Raw genomic sequence first — 11,203 nt, forward strand, 5'->3', positions numbered from 1 at the left:
TTTATTTTTAATAAACGGGAAAAATTTTCCCGTCCGATTCATAAAAAAAATATTACACCAATTTTGCTGTAGCCACTATGTTATGTTACAACCTTTTGCAAATACGGTTTTACTTTCCAACTATTTAAAAAACCAAATTCCACTTTTAGTAGATACTTTTCAGTTTTATTTTTATGAAATATAAAAACATTCTTTTAGGAATGTTGGTTAATATTTAAGTTTTTTTTTACAATTTTTTTTTTTGTTTTTTAACAAAATCAAGAGTACTATTTAGAACATTATCTTATTTTTTAAAGCCTTTTCATTGTATTAGATGATAATGATATTTAAATATAATTTAAAGCAAGACCTAAATTAAAAATTGGAAAAATCAATTTTAGTGCTAATATTTTGCGGTGAAAATCAATTAATATTGATATAATATTCTTATCATATATTGATATATTCTTCTTATCATAGAAATAGCTGAAAAGACTTAAAGATTGTTAAAAGTTTTAAGTAACAAAATGTTTAAATATTTTTTATAGTTATTAATGAAAATAAATTGGTTTCGGGGAGTAAGATTGCAGGTTGGGAAGTGGTGTTAAAAGAGGAGGTGGAATAGAAGTTGTTATTCGTAAACTGCACCTGAGTTCATTCTATTTCTCCAGTTTTACTTATATGAAGTAAATCTCAGAGCCCTAAAATAAAGCTATTGATGTTTTTCTCTTTGTCAATTGGCTAACTTGAAATGTTGTAGAGTTCTTTTCTTCAATTACCTTTTTCTGCTTTCTAGACTTTTCTTCTCGTAAAATGTTACGTGTACCTTTATTAAGGTTTACAAAAACGTAATTTGTTGGATCTCTATTGCTATCTATTTTTTTCTCAGTATTTTACCACATCATTCAGTAAAAATTATGTATAAATACTTATTTTATAATAATCACAACTTATTATTTTTTTACGAAATAAAACAACTTTAAAATATAAGCCGTTATTATGTATAACTTGAGACGTACCAATAGTAAAATTAAGGAAACTCAGCTTTTTTAAATTTAAACGTTTTGATATTACTAGAAAAGAACTAAAACACTAAAAGCTTTTCTGCTAGTATAATATTACTGACTTTCTAAACAAATTATAGGAAAAAATAAAAAATACTACTGATAGAATGAAACGTTTAACTATAAAAGCCATTTATGAAACGTTAAATATTTTCAGAAGACTCATAAATGAATTTATTAATACTCCTTTTTTTAACAATAAAACAATTAAAAATATCGCATAACTTTGATTATGAAAAAAAATTGTAAAAGATTTTGAAATTTTCACTGATTTTTCTCTGGTATATTAATTTTGTAGCTTCACAACATGTGTATTGAAACAAGATAAAGTTTTCGAATTATTATTTATTAAAATTAGTATATAATTTTAAAAACTGATTGATTTTCCTTAAAAAAGACTAATGAATAAATTAAAATCTACATTACAAAAAATAATAAAATCAATTCTTTTTTAATATGATAACCACATGGTATGATAGAACTTCTATCATCTTCTCCTAAAGTGAATGCGTAAAAAACGCCATAAATGGTTTACAAAGGCGATACCTAACTAGTTCGAAAGTAACACCAAAGATATCTCTCTGTTTTCTTCAACCTGATCATCAACTAAAATCGTGGGTATCTAAAAAAAACTTAAGTTAGAAACATAGATATAAATTACTTAAAGTAAGCATTTTGAAAAATTATTTTAGAAAGCTGGATATATCACGATAGGTAAAAGGTTCGTTAAAATAGAAGGATCAGTAAAAGTTGTAAGAAGGAGCTGGAAAAGAGTAAAAATAATAGACGATCTCAAAGGAAAGGGACTATCGGGAATTAAAAGGTTTAGCTGGAAATATAAGAGATAAAGGCAAATATGGTGCAAGGATGTCTCAGGGCAGATGATGATGATGACAGTAATGATTACGATGATAAAACTAGCATTTAAGTTGTAAATAGCTATCAAATTTTTTTTTTACCTTTGAAAAAATAATAAGCGTTCATAATAATGTTTTTTTTTTTCTAAAAGTACCTTAAAATATAAAATATATTTTTTTTTACTTAATATATCTTACTAGCTCCCCATCTCAACTTCGCTCACACTATATAGTTAATTGCGTTTCCCATCGCGGTCAATTTTTTTTATAGTATGTATTCTTTTAGTTAAGTAACCGGAAGCAGGTGCAGCCAGTCACACATACAATAACGGTGGCAGTGGTTGTGTTGGTTGAGCTGCCGCGCCGTATATAGTCGCACCCCTTAAGGAAAACGGAATTCAAAGGAACACGAAAATGGTTTTTAGATATTTATCTGAAGAGTATTTGCAAGCCCAAATCTACTAAATAACTTGATTAGTACAGTCGAGATTGGAAAAAGTTGTAATCATTGTTCTAAATTTGTTTACGTTTCTTCACCCCCTTTCAAGGTTGAATTTCAGAAATCTAGAAATTAGTTTATTCACATGAATGTTACACTCACCAGAAATCAAGTTGATATTTTCATTTGTTACCGATAAATTAAAAAATAATAGTAAATTTCATTGTACTCTATTTTAACCCTTTAAACTCAGAATTTCTAAAAATCCTTACTTACTGTGTACTTACACCGTAAGAAGAACGTGAATACAAATTTTCATCAATTTATCTTCAGCAATTTTCGCTTAGCGTTGAATATGAATCACTCACGATATGTAGTTGCCTTCAGTTTCAATAAGACCTCTATTGAAAATATTGAAAAATATCTTGGGAGCGGCTCACCACCTAGCGGCCCGAATGAGAAGTGCAACACCGTAACGGATTATTTATTTTTTACACGTTTTAATAAATAATTTGTCATCTTAATATAGCCTGTGACACTTCAGATTACATAATGAAGCTATTAAAATCTGGTAGCGATAATTTTAGCAGTTCTTGAGATTTTTCTAATATAAAAACAAACGTTTCCTCTTACTACTAAAAAGTCTACCTTACTACTACAAAGTCTGTACAATCATTTAAAGCGTCCGAGATCAATATCAGTAGATATTGTTAGTAATCAATAGTTAGAGTTCTGTTTTCTCTATATTGATCAATTTATTAGATAGATATTTGGAAAAAATTAACAGAATTGTCCCTAATTTCCCTCTGCGGGCATTCGTGCATTCATTTAAAAATTAAAGGGATTGTCTTCATAAAATTTGGATAATGTAGTAATGAACTAAAAAAATATAAAACTTTTATTTTCAAATATAAAACTCAAGTAACTATTATTTTATCTAATTTATAAATTAACTTAGAAAAATGTTCATTTTATTAATTATACAAATATATGAAATTTATTAATTAAAATATCTGTTTAATAACAGATTTAATAAGTGCAAGCGCGTAAAGTATTTTCTACATTCATCTTAATTTGATAAATTGTAATTCTTATTAATAAAGATGTATGTAGGTCAGAATTAACAATGATTTATTAAAATAGAAAAAATTAAAAAACTGATATATTTGGCTCATCTTGTTTTACGCCATAAGAAAGTACCACTTTGTTTTTTAAGAGGCATAAAATGCTACCATCATATATTTAAATTTATATTTCATGATTCTTAAACCAATGCCAAATTGAATAAAATCCATTTTTCAAGGACAGATGTGCATTCATAAACATATATATAATGTATTAAAAGTCGTATATAACAAAATATATTTTCATTCTTTCTCATCTCATCGAGGTTACATATATTTTTTAATCCTATTTTATTATTTGTTTTTTAAAATAATATATATTACAATATTATTTGCATAGTTATTAACATTAATATTTCTATAATTAAATTAAAACGTCAGATCTAAACGGGATAAATATTGTATAATGTTTGTGTTACAAATAAAGAAATATTGTATCGTAATCTTGTATGTTTAATTATTGTATAAAAATAAATAATACTTAATCTATTCAAGATAATATTTTGGCATCATATTCTTAATTAATTAATTAACATCAAATTAATTTTGTTAACCTTACCTTATGTTGGGTAAAATTGCCAAACTTTAGTTTTAGCCGAGAATAATACCTATGACTTAGCGATTTAATAAGATTGCATAATTAATTCTAATCTACACTTCCCCTAACAGATATGGCTTTACATTATTATTTATTATTATTATAAATAAATGTTTAATTAGTAATAAAAGCTTTATTTATTAATAAATTTCAAAGTCTTTTCAAATAATTTAATTTTTTTAATTTTATTTAATGTTTACTGTAATAATAAAAAGCTGTAGTGAGGTATTGTGATTTTATAGAAATTAAAAGGAAGTAACTTGTTCCTGAAGAAACAATAATATGTACTGCTACATGTAACTAGATAAGAGCGTGTATGAAAGACGGAAAGACGTCATAGAAATTTCACTGACTCTTCCTACACTTTACACTATTCAATTTACTGACGTGAATAGTAGATACGCAACCATTCAGAATTATTTTTACAGCCAATATTTTTACATTTATATACTATAAATTTACTAAATTTTAAAACATATTTTAACATCTTTCTTCTATCGACTTGATCTTATTTCTTATATAAATATAATTTGCGTAATAATAATATAATAAAATATAATTATAATTATAATAATAATAATAATAATAATAAAATGTTATGTTTTTATATAATAATATATATATTATTATTATTTATTTAATAATATATTAATAATATTTATTATTATGTTATTAAGTAACATGTTTCTTAAAGAATCGTGGGTAATTTTTTCGGAATCCGACAGCCACTTTTTTCAATTTTTTTTTTCATATAAATTTCTCATGGGAATTTAGAGGTATTTTCAGAGAAATTATAAGTATAACCAAGCCCTTACACATTAGTTAAATGTTATAATAAATTTTAATTTAAATGGATATTTTTCATACAATAATCTACAACGTCACTTTTTTTTTATTTGGAAAAAATAATAAAAATACAATAATAAAGTATGTATTTAAGTATATAATTCTGAATACTATTGTTTGTTATTTTCATTAATTCATTCGTATTAATGAATATTTCTATTAAATACAGTTGTTTCATAATAATTGGATGGATGATGGAGTAATCTACCATTTCAATGGGGGTATTTTTCAAAACTTTGACCCCCTTTAAAATGCTATGTGATGATTAAGTCGAAATCCTCTGAAAGATATCCCCCTAAATTGTTTATGGAAACCCCGAATCAGGTATCAAATCCCGGTGGGTGAGTAGTTTGGATTCACCCGAATTGAACTGAATATTCTGGAATCACCGGAACTAATTGTTTGATTACTCGGCATTAATTGATTTACACTCATTTATTTTCGGATAATATTTTTTATTTTTAACAATTTTACTTGTTTTTTTTTTGTTTTATTTGTGGAAAAACGTTATCATAATTTACGTCTTTCTTGATATTATAAATAAGAAATGTCAGTTTTATTTCTCTTCCTTCATTTAAGTAACATGTTTCTTAAAGAATCGTGGGTAATTTTTTCGGAATCCGACAGCCACTTTTTTCAATTTTTTTTTTTTCATATAAATTTCTAATGGGAATTTATATTTCTCATGAGAAATTATAAGTATAACCAAACCTTTATAATCGCTAACCTTGACTAGCGAGCGAAGCAAGTGTGGTTTAAATTGGGTTAGATTATGTTTTATTAAACCCACCGGGTTGGTGTAGTGGTGAACACGTCTTCCCAAATCAGCTGATTTGGAAGTCGAGACTTCCAGCGTTCAAGTCCTAGTAAAGGCAGTTACTTTTAGACGGATTTGAATACTAGATCGTGGATACTGGTGTTCTTTGGTGGTTGGGTTTCAATTAATCACACTTATCATCCTCTGAAGTAATATCTGGACGGTAGTTTTTTGCATAAAAATTCTGAAAAGATAATTTTACAAAAGATAAGACTAAATTAAATTAATATTTTTTTTTCTTTTTTTTTCCCCCTACTCCCTCGGGCCGGTTATCCATTTAAGTATACGCAGCCCGAGGAAGTGTCCTTTTACTCAAAGGAGGCCTCCCCACCCACCGACTGTATGTCCGGCACGGTAGGTCAGCCCCCCGGTCGGATCTTTTCTTTTTGTTTTCTCTACATTGCCTGCCTCAAATCCCAGGGCAGGAACCGAGTCCGACTATGCCGTCCCCAGCCCCAGCCCCGGGAACCGGGTCTCGGTCTTTTGGTGTTGCCTGCCTCTAACCCCGCAGAAGGTAGGCCAGGCCCGACTATGTCGTTCCCAACCACCAACTACGAAGCCGGGTCTCGGTCTTTACATTCCCAGTCCGATCTCGTAACGCCTACTCGCGGTCGTAGGTTTCATAAAGAGACAATACTCATGAATATCCTAGTTCTACAATTACTTCAGTCTTTATTAGTACCCCATACGTCTTTCAGTATCATTTTTCTCTTTTAAAACTAAAAAGGAGAATTTTTCAAAATTATTCCAATTTTGTCTAGAACTCAATATGAAGCCGATTAGTTCCTCGGGTGTGAGATTCTGTATTCCCGTGAGAAACCTATGTGTTGTCCATTTATCGCATTCAAATATTGTATGCTCAGCTGTGTCATCGCGTTCACAGTACCGACAACGTGGAGAGCTTCTTTTGCCAAAGCGGTATAAATATTGCTCGAAATTACCATGTTCAGAGAACATCTGAGAGACATAGTAGCTGACCTCGCCATGCTTTCGTTTGACCCATTGGCTAATGTCTGAGATCAACCTTTTTGTCCACATAGCCCCCTCATGTTGACTCCATCTACGCTGCCATGCCTGCATAACCACTTCAGAAGCATCATCCCGTTCCATGCCCTGAAAGCGAAGCCAGCGTTCCAAGACCTGGAGTTCTATGGGTTTTGTGGACGCCAGAACGCACGCTGTCTCATAAGATATTGTGCGGTATCCGAACATCACCCCAACTAGAGCCTGTCTATGTAGGCTCCTCAATCGTTTAGCATTCCTTTGCGTGAATATGGCTCTACACCAAACAGGTGCAGCATACAATAAAGCCGAGGTGCATGCGGAGACTAAAACCCTACGTTTAGATGATCTTGGGGCATCTCGGCCAGCTAATAGCCTTATGAGGACTTGTAGTAATCCTTCGACTCTCTCGCATATATATACTATATGAGCACTAAAACTCAAGGTTTTATCAATTATCACTCCCAGATATTTAGCCTGATTGACACGTTCAAGCCTATGTACCCCTACTTTAAGTTCAAGATCTCGCAGCCGTCTCCTTCCCGCCAACATAATGTATTGACTTTTATCTACTGAAAGTGTTAATCCTTTGTCGGTTAGCCAGTTATTTACGATCTCTAGAGTATCATTGCTCCTTTGTTCGAGGACATCTTCTGATCTCGCAGAGGTGAGTATCGCTAAATCATCGGCATAGGCCCACTATTTCCGTCTCTTCAGGTAGCTGTAGTCGTAATACATCGTCAATGACCAGTAGCCAAAGTAACGGTCCAAGTACTGACCCCTGGGGGACACCACCATGAACTTGGTATCGTATGTCACCATCAAGCGTGCTAACCGTAGTCCATCTTTCAGACAGGTATTCGGAGATCTGTATCCTAATGTAAGGGCTTATTCGCCTTCTGACTGAAGCCGCCATGATGGAGTCCCACTGGACGGTCCCAAAAGCATTTCTAATGTCGAGCATAACCAGTAAAGGAATCTTCCTGGTGCGCCATGTTCCAGCCTTGACTGTTATAGCCCAGCTAGTTATCTTTTCAATCGCCTGAAGCGTCGATTTGCCACGCCTGAACCCATACTGGTTGTTATGAATACCACCGCCTGTCTCTAACTCAAACAGTAACCTTTCTGCGATCAATCTCTCAGCCACTTTCCCCATATTGTTTATGAGGCTCAACGGGCGGTAACCAACCACTTCTGCATTAGCAGTCTTCTTGGGCAAGAACACAGTGCGCGACTCCCTCCAACAATTAGGGAAGGTCCTGTTCTGCAAGCAATAACTTGCCACATCTGTCATTTCCCAAGGGGCTTTCATCATAAGTCCCTTGAGGATCTTTGTCCCATCATAAGTCCCTTGAGAACTTTGCGCAGTGACGATATCGTAACCAGTGAAGTTCATCTGAGGTGCGATTATTGCTAGTTGAAAACTTTTACCAAATTAAAATAATAATTTACCTCCCGTTTGTAGTACTAAACGTACGTAATTTGATTCTTCAAACAAAATAAATTGTATAATTTGTAATACTGTAAAATTATTTAAGAAACACTAGAAAGTGTTTTTTTTTTTTTTTTTTTTTTTTTGTAATAATACAAAGAGGTGTAACGAAACGGAAACTGAAATTATCAGAAACATGTCATATTATTTTGAATTCATGTTTTACAAATTAAACTATATTTTTTAATTATAATTTAAAAAACAAAAAAAACATTTAAACATAGTTTTTCGTTGACATAGGATAAATTGAGAATGATAAGCATTAAACAATATTTCAATTTAATTATTTCACCAAATTCAGCTGATGACCCGAAATTATTATTTCATTAGGTTTATGAAACAATATTTGACAATCAGCAGTTTTTTATTTTAGTAGTTAGTGAACATTTTTTTCAAAGTTAAGGTTAAATTAAATATTATTTTAGAAAAATATGTATTGCTTCATTTTTATTTTAACTTAGAACCATTAAATGCTTTTGAGGCAGTAACAAAAAAATAAACTGTAAAAACCGGGTATTGTTTATTTTTTAAAGATAATGAAAGGGAGTCGTCATAATTGGGAGTTAAAACCTAGAAGCGCTCGTTTTTTTGCAGTATCGATTAATACGAGAAACCACTGAGGAAAAATTATGCGACAAATCAACGCGGTAAATACGAATATAAAAAATGAATAAATTTTTAAATGAGGTTTTGTACTACAAGCCACATTTACAATTCTTTTTTTTTCAATTGGGTTTAGTTTCATAAGTCTAATAATACAATTTGAACCTTACTTTTTATTAGGTTAATTTTTTTATCTGATTAAAAAAAAATCTTTAATGAATTTATTATTACAAAAAAAAAAAGCTAATAAACGATATTAATAAGACTGCATCAAAAGCTGAGATGAAATTTTCTCAAAGGTTAAAAACTTTATTAAGCGTTAGGCACATATGCACGTAATAAAGGTAATATATATATATATATTATACATTATGTGATAATATATTTACCTAATATAGAACCCATAACTAATGTAGATACCCATAAACCATACATATGTACTTGCTTGTACTTACATATGTATTTGCTTATTTGCTTGTACTTTGGTAGTTTCTGTTTCTGTTTTTGTTTTTTAAATAAGAATTCTTTTTCCAAATTATATCATCTGCACTTTTTATTTTAACGTAATAATATTATTTGTTGGATAGTTTTGTTGTTAATAGCTTTGAGTGTAGATTAATTAAAATTAATATCCATGTACTTTCAACAACGATTTTAATAACGAAATAACGAATAAATTAACTAATAGATAATATGCTGAAATATTTTATTTTAGTTTGGCCAATTTCTGTTCGATAATATTTATTTTTCAATTTCATTTAATTTAATTTGTACTCGTACAAGGAAGTATTGTAATCGCGAAATATTTCGGGTTTCAAGTTTCAACAGAAATATCCATTTTGACCATCCATGAATCCAGTTTGACTAGTTTCGCGCGTGACGTCTGTACGTACGTATTTACCTTGTAACTTAAAAATGATTATCTAGTTGTGCACCTCCCCTTTCGATCGCAATCGACTGGAACAAAAGTGTCCAAAAAAAGCCCAAAATTCAAAAATCAAAAAATCATGGATTTTGGGCTTCGTATTAACAGCAGTAATAAGTCTCATTGAGACATTTACATAAGAGATAAAATATTGAAAAATGTGAAAACATTAAGAAAATATTGATTATATTGAGAGATATATCATAAGTGTTACTTATTTTCATTGGTTGCAGAGTTATAGCCCAATAAAAGTTTAATTAATTAAATATTTGTTTGGATCTTACAAGGGCGAAGCACATAGGTTGGAATGCGACATCATTTCCTTTTTTTAACTTTTTTTTTTAATTTAAATATATTGATTTATTAATAATTTTATTAACTGCTGATTGTAAAAAAAGGTTTACAATAAATAATAATAACTCAGTAATAATAATAAAAAAAAAAATTAAAAAATGTGTAATAAAAAATATATGTAATTAAATAGGCGCACAAGGAAGTCATGTGATGTCGACATCAAATTTTTTTCATTAATTTTGTTAATTGAATTTACAATGAATTATTAAGACACTTCTCTATCGCTTTCATGATTATTATTTAATCATAATATGATGCTTTTTTGTTTATAATGCAGAAGAATTTAGACTACGCCATCTTTTGTATGAGTGTTTTACTGTAACTATGCGATTATATAATGAAGTTACTGAAGAGTGAAAAAACCTTAATATATCGCTGTTTATACATTTTAATGGATTAAATTATAAAATTATTACTTATCTTCATATTTTGTAGCTTGAGTTAGCATATATATAATATGTAATACAGTAAAATAATAATCATTAAAAATAATAATAATAATAACAATCTATTTCCGTAATAGTATAATATAAAAAACAAAAATATGCAATAAAAAATGCAAATACAGTAGCGTAAAAGAAAATAGATAAAAATGGAAAAAATTACCTTTACTGCAAAAAGTCGGTTATTTTGCTTTGTTTTCAACATTTCGTGTTGTAATACAGTTTGTGAAGGGTTTTTTTCTAAATGAAAAACAAACACTCTTTGCTTCTTCATTAGAAATTTCTGTAAAACCGAGAAACCAACAAATGGTTTTCATTGCCGCTAAAAATTCTGGAAGATTTGGCGGGTTGATGTCTTTAACGTTACCTTCGTTGTGGTTAAATACGTCCCCGTCTATTTCTGCTAGTACTGAAGCCACCACATCATCATCTGTTACAGTCTCATGGGTTTCTAAATTTTTGTCAACCTCTTGATAATCTTCAAACAATGCAGTTGAAAACTATTGGTTTTTCAGACTATTGCCCCATTCCGCTAAAGATTCTTCTTCGCATGCGACGTCAGTAATTTCCCCAGCCTGTAGTAAAGCTTCTGCATGTCAAAAGCAATTTTTTACAGTCAGCTGAGAAACCATATTCCATGATCTTTCTAACATAAATTAT

At 30.0% G+C, this 11,203-nt stretch overlaps 1 pseudogene; it reads left to right on the forward strand.

Moving 5' to 3' along the window:
* Positions 1 to 8,082: 8,082 nt before the first annotated feature.
* Positions 8,083 to 8,234, forward strand: LOC142322536 (U4 spliceosomal RNA; annotated as a pseudogene).
* Positions 8,235 to 11,203: the final 2,969 nt, after the last annotated feature.

Source organism: Lycorma delicatula, chromosome 3, assembly GCF_047948215.1.
Source record: "Lycorma delicatula isolate Av1 chromosome 3, ASM4794821v1, whole genome shotgun sequence".
NCBI classification, from domain to species: Eukaryota; Metazoa; Arthropoda; class Insecta; order Hemiptera; family Fulgoridae; genus Lycorma; species Lycorma delicatula.